At 39.6% G+C, this 7246-nt stretch overlaps 1 pseudogene; it reads right to left on the reverse strand.

The window, feature by feature from the left end:
* Positions 1 to 334: 334 nt before the first annotated feature.
* Positions 335 to 453, reverse strand: LOC136875180 (5S ribosomal RNA; annotated as a pseudogene).
* Positions 454 to 7246: the final 6793 nt, after the last annotated feature.

Genomic DNA, 7246 nt, shown 5'->3' on the forward strand with positions numbered 1-7246 from the left:
TTTAAGAGGAAGTACAACTAGGCAACCATCCTCTATGTAACACTAATCAGAGAGGAAAAAATGGAAGGGATCCTACACTTCGAAAAATGAAGGTATCGGCCAAAGGAAGGCAAGGGCCACGAAGGGCGTGAAAATGAGAGACTCCTTAGGCCTTGAGTGCTGTAATACCGTTGGGATCGGAAAAGAACGAGAGTTGACCAAGGGAGGCCGGATAGGATAGATGAAAGGGAGAAGCCTGGCACAAGTAAGTGGAAGCAATGCCAGGACTCAGCTAAGGGCCCCGTGTTCGCCAGCTCACGCTCCAAGTTGAGAGCCCTGGGGCCAAGGGGAATTAAGCCAGTGGCACATGGTGTTCCCAAGTGGTCACCGATCCAAGTACAGACCATGCCCAATGTTGCTTAACTGTGGTGATCGGACGAGAACCGGTGTATTCAGCATAGTATGGCCATTGGCAGTTGAAGAGTCATAAAACAAATTGCACCGGGCGAGTTGGCCGTGCGATTAGAGGCGCGCGGCTGTGAGCTTGCATCCAAGAGATAGTGGGTTCGAATCCCACTGTCGGCAGCCCTGAAGATGGTTTTCCGTGGTTTCCCATTTTCACACCAGGCAAATGCTGAGGCTGTACCTTAATTAAGGCCACGGCTGCTTCCTTCCAACTCCTAGGCCTTTCCTATCCCATCGTCGCCATAAGACCTATCTGTGTCGGTGCGATGTAAAGCAAAAAAAACATATTGCCTAGTTACTGTTCTTCCTCCATAACATTAGAGCAACTTCATATTGTTACCATTGATGATTTCACGGCCCGTACTTATAGACATGATATAGGCTTTTGGGCTTATACCGTGTCAAGAAAATAAGGTGAAAATCTTTACGTTTAGCAGAGAACTTTGCTCTGCGTCTTCAAAAGAAAATCTTGACTGTGCACGAGGAAGACTCCTCCAGGAATGGCGTTTGAATTTAGACTTTCATGGTATAAATGGAAGTAGTACATTCATTTGTCACCAGATTGTTCACCGTACGCGGTACAGCACTAGCATTCAAAGCGGAAGCTGACAGAACCATCAGAATCAATCTGAGAGGGAGTGACATATCAGATGTACACACATATGAAAGTATGGCATTGACACAGGCCTGGAATGAAATATCTGGTGATGAGGTACCCATTTCCTTCAGAACAGGACAACTACTAACTGATAGCACCACTGAGGTTGGTACATCATCATCATTATCATCATCATCATCATCATCACCATCTCTCCAGATCTTGTTAATTGAGATTCACTATTTGTCGAGATTAATTTGAACATTTTTATAACTGTTTGGTTATCCTTACCTTCGAAGGATAAACACATGAAACATATGTGACCCGTTGTGCAGAAAACCATTATTCCCGTCATTGTTCCGTATTGAAAATAGCTAATCACAAAGTTCACACAAGGAGTAATTTTAATACCACCTATTCAATACAATTTATTCCACTATTCTGTGGTCAAATACACATAGAAATTACCAGAATTTTAAAGGTACATGTTTTGCTCAGTATTTATTGGGCATCATCAGCCTCATTCAATCTTAAAACACACAGGTCTGAGGAATCTTAACAATTTACATAAAACGTATTGATGAACACTTACAGGTGTTGATACTGTGGTTGCATAATGATTACAGCACAAAAAATATTGAATAAAATAGAATACATATACTAAAGTCAGTTTGAAAAATTAAAATGTTCATCTAAAAGTAATTGTCACATTGTATTTTAAAAATAATCCATGCCTGACACCCAAAACCAAGGCTTCACAGGATAAGAATACAATTAAAAGATACAGTAATTGATGAAGTCTAATATTTAAAATTAGGATGAAAATACATAGGCGGTATGGAATGTTCGAATGTTGGATAAAAATCGTATGTCGAGAAGCGCTAAAGAACATTGAAGAATTTGTTGAAAACGCTGCTAAAATATTCCAAATAAAAGAGGGTAGGTCAAATGACAATTTTGTGTAACCAGAAAATGCCTTCTGTAGACGTGGAAAATATTTAAGAAAGAGCTAAGTAAACAATTATAAATAAATGTAAATATGAGGTAAACAATTCATAGGGAATCTGCCACCTGGATGACAGCCCTAAATGCAGATCACTGATGATTGATTGATGACAATGATGATTATGAAACTTATTTATACTATATAAGTAATGAAAATGGTTCATGTTTGTGGGTTACTGTAGTCACGCCCTAGTTCGTGAACCATGGGCAACGGCTGAGTGGCCTAGTAAGTGGTCCTGAGAGTCGGGATACCAGTTGCTATGGAATGGGAGTGGGCATCTCGGACATATTCTGAGTCGTGGCCCTCCTTGTGCTCAGGCGGCTAGGACTATACAATTCACCGGTGGTCCATAACCCGTTAGAGGAGAGATCCTCACTTGGACTATGTGCAAGTAGGGCAGCATCCTGCTTCATGAATGTATGAATAAAGTTAAATGTAGAAGGCTAAGAACAAGGATAGAAACATGCATTGGGATTAATATAATGACAGTTCATTGTGACGAGAGGGAGCATCAGAAGAAGAAAGGACAAACTTCTCATTGATTGACTCTTTCATCGTCAGTCCAGATTCTCCTACATCCAGTTTTCTCAGCCCCCCTCCATCCCTATGAGTTCATTTCTGCTTTATCGGGAGGTGAGCATCAAAACTAGAAAGTGGAAACAAGCTTATCAGAAATGGATGATAAAGAACTGGGACTGATGAAAAGAGAGCCTATATTATTGTATACATCCTATTATGTGTTCCTATTCATGTTCCTATCTCTATATGAATTCATCATCATCATTATCATCATCTGGAGCAGTTTCCAACCACAGGCTGGGTCTGCTTGGAACATAAGCCTCTCCATCGTTTTCTGTCCATCCACTTCTCTTCTATCACTGTGATCCAGTTCCCTCCTCTTGCCTTGATGCTCTTCTTTTTTTTTTTCCCCTCTCGTTGTGCTGCCATATTGCTTCTTAGAATTTAGGCTCTGATAAATAGCTTATGTTAATTAATTAGTAATCTATATATTAAAAGAGTTTATTAAAAAAGGCTTTTGCAAGTCCGTCCATTCTACTGGACTGATTTGCTTCATTTTTGTTTCATTCTCTCTGAATTTACATTCCGGTGAATCATTAGACATTGATAGGTCTCTGAGTTCAGCCAACTTTGAGTAATCATAAAATCAAATCATTAAATGATCACTCCAATAATTGCAGATGAAGGCTCATCCTAACCTGCAATACATTCTGTACTTAGCAGGTTGCTAAGCGACTAACACTTTCATTAATATTCTGATATATGTCATTTTCATCCTTAGTAATGGCATTGCATGCGGCCATGTTTGATTACTACCTGTCAAGTCGGAGAATTCCTCTGATCACAAAAGAATACTATTCCCTGATAGATGCTCTTTGATTCTCTGACCTTTCCCAGCTTTCAAATATGTTCAACAAATGGCAGAACATTCCTAATAACTTACATACTTCTAAGAGAAAAACGTCTATGTAAAAACAGATCCCATCTTGACATATGACTTATACATTATCTGGGAACACTAGAAAGAGTGAATGCCATGTATCTTAAAAAGTTCTCTGCCCAGCAAAAAAAACACAAAAAAACGCCCTTCTGTGATGGTATCTTACATCTTGTGGCATGTATTATCTCAAATGTGGTTATGTTGTTATTCTGTTTGCCCTAAGAAAAAGACAAGTGCTTTTCGTTCTGAAAGTGTCACATTAAAATTACCATTGCCTTCTTCAACACAGTATCAACCTTTATATCGAGAACTGCAGGATAAAAAAGCAAATACCAGTATATGGATAGATTTTACCAAACAGACGGCATAATGACGTCAGAATGGATGAAGTCTGACTATGAACTGTGGCTTACCATAACATGCTTCTTATTAAATGTTTATAAAACCAGTTTTGAAAAGGGCAAGCAAAACAATATGACTATGACAGGCATATCAAGACTAGTTATCTTACCTATTTATAACAAATGCTGTGGAGGAGCACGGGTCCTCTAGTTTTGTGATAAAAATTCCAAATTTTTGCATTTAACATCCCAATTTATAACAATCTTTTACATCCCAGTAATATATTTTTCTGAAATAAGTTAATAGGTACTTAACTCTTTCCGGTCTAACTGCGAGCATAGCTCGCAGCGGCCGAAATTACGTTCAGGCCGCGCTGCGGGCATAGCCCGTAGTAAGGTTTGACAATTCACTAAAAATCGAGAACGAGCTATGCACGCATTCTGGTGGTTACATCGTGTTTCTTCATGTATTACTTAATGAGATTATTTAAGCAGATGGCAGTATTATATGTCTAAGTCAAAGAATTTATGATGAAGGTAAAAGGAAGCACAAAATGCTATTACGTGAAATCAAAACCAGCTTTTCACATCTGATCAAAAGAACGGCGATTAGGGCAAACTCCTGTGATACACCAACGAAATTTAATGGAACTTAAAACCGCAAGAAAGCAACAGCGCTTACCCCAAGGCTGCCCATGCTGCTGCCGAGGAGACGTTCACGACGTCAAAAACTTCGGCAGGCTCGGCAGGCCAAGACCAAGACGGCTCGGAGACTTAAGACCTCAGACCTCTCACGAAATGGTGCCTAGCCCTTTTAAAGGGGACCCTGGCCTTGGAGTAGCCAATCAGAACACAGGAGCTTGCCCGGATTGACCAATCACAACACTTCAGTCGCGATGTTTAAATACTTTCTCGAATACATACGATCGTGAATCTTCCAATTCCAGAATAGTCAGAACATACTTTCTAGAATACATAACTAACAAAGGCTAACACACCCTGTTCAAAAATTCATGTCACAACTTTCTGGACAGTTCCAGTAAATATAGAAATGAAATCTACTAGTTACAAATACCATATGTTACCAAAATATTTACACTGTACAGGTTAGGTAGTTACATGGGGATACAAATAAAACATTCTATCACCACACTTCAGATTATACAGTAAGTACTACTTAACGAGGTTTACAAATAAAATCTCCTATAACACTTTCCACTTCCAGTATATTCTACACCTGTGTCAAAGATGTCCTCTAGTGATTTGGAAGTCTTGTTGTTACTTCGGGAATTACGAAGAAAATGGATGACTAGAAGAAAAAGGAGATTTTAGGTCAATTCATATAAGGTTGACTGCCAAGAGAATGGTGCTTTCGTGTTGACTAAGAAAATGAAGATCCTTCACAATTTCATACATTTTATAGAATGAACTGGGAGACGTTTCAAGAGTTACTGTATACGGTAAAACCACTAATTGAAAAAAAAATATACCAAATTCAGGGATCCTATTCTACCAGCTGAACACTCATACTGGATGCTTCTCCTTTTCTCGCCAGATATTTTCACATATGGACCTATTTGAATAAACCTTTAATCTGTAATTATACAGCACTGCATGCTTTTCCACTTCCGCTATAAATTTTATAGTAGTTGCCTCTATTGAGTTGCACACATTTAAATCACTACACCAAACTCACGTGCGAAGTGATGGGATACGTCCCACGAAATGCAACAGGCGATACCTCGACAGGACATGCCCGCTGACACATGGGACAGACCTTGACCGATAATTGTGGGAGCTTCCTCTTGATCGCACGTGCTGCATTCACTTGTAACATGTCCGTTTTGCCGCATCCCATTTGTCGTGTCCCTTGTCTAGTAGGCCTAAGTGTGCGCTCCGCCTAAGGCAAAAGTAAACAGGGAGCTGCCTAAGCATATTTGTTTCAGTGACCTTAATCAAGGACCTTGGGATGTTGCATAGTGATTGGAAATAATTTTTCTCTTAGCTAATGCTATGTTATTTATGTCAGTAACATATTGTTTCTTACTTAGGTCAAAACTTGGTTCATCTTTGAGGGATTGGTCGAGCAACTGGGCCCTGCAACTACTATCATTAGTGAGTGACAAACGTGCTCAAGACGTTTTCAACTCCTGTACCCTGGTCTTCAAACGAGATCTACCCACTGTGCTGTTTTTCCTGCCTTATATACTATGTGAGTTATGGTTTATTTACAGAATTAATAAAATAATCAGTATGTTATGAAAATAATTTCAGAAAATGAATGTAACCACACAAAACATGGATGCTTGAAATGAGTACAATCAAACCATTGGTCAGTCATTTCAAATTCATTATTTTCATTCTTGTCTTCCTAAGGGTATATCTTTCGTAATTATAATAAATCTCATTTTGGTTGATCTTTGATAGGTAGATTTTCAGCATTGTTTGTCCATTGTGAATTATTTTGATTCGTCATTCTGAAGTTGAATTGTGTTGAAAAGAGCCAGCAGTAGTCCAGACACAATTTATGATATTTACTACCACTTTGTCATCATTCTTGCTATAATTTCTGGCTTTTTATTCATTTGTAGTGCAACAACTATGGATGTGAATCTTTGATCGCCTCTTAGTTTGTGCATAGCCGTGATATCTTTCACTTTTTTTTAAAGGAATTTCATTAGTTGTGTGATATGGCACTGTGGTATGCAGACAGTAACCTCTGGAAAAGTAAAATCTTGGAGGCTAACATCCATCCAGTCAGCGTATCCTTTCTCCTGGAGCTCATGTGTCGATTACATTTGATATACTCTACTTATCTGGCATAAGGAAGTACCAGGGAAGTGTAAAGAGATAATGTACAAAATGTATTATGCGCCCATATTGACTTATGCAAGCCTCCGTGGCTCAGGTGGCAATGCGCCGGCCTCTCACCGCTGGATACCGTGGTTCAAATCCTGGTCACTCCGCGTGAGATTTGTGCTGGGCAAAGCAGAGGCAGGACAGGTTTTTCTCCGGGTACTCCATTTTTCCCTGACGTATTTCATTCCAGCAACACTCTCCAATATCATTTCATTTCATCTGTCATTCATTAATCATTGCCCAGAGGAGTGCGACAGGCTTCGGCAGCCAGCACAATTCCTATCCTCGCCGCTAGATGGGAGCTTCATTCATTCCATTCCTGACCCAGTCAAATGACTGGAAACAGGCTGTGGATTTTTAATTGACTTATGCAGCTGAGACCCGAACAATGATACGTAGAGCGGAGAGTAGGCTGAGACCTGGACAGTGACAAGTAGGGAGGAGAGTAGAATTCAAGCCAGCAAAATGAAATATGTAAGAAGTTATTTTATCTGAGACTGCAGAAGATCTTGAGAAGCTACTGAATGGTATGAACGAAG

The sequence above is a fragment of the Anabrus simplex genome, chromosome 5 (assembly GCF_040414725.1).
Source record: "Anabrus simplex isolate iqAnaSimp1 chromosome 5, ASM4041472v1, whole genome shotgun sequence".
Taxonomy (NCBI): Eukaryota; Metazoa; Arthropoda; class Insecta; order Orthoptera; family Tettigoniidae; genus Anabrus; species Anabrus simplex.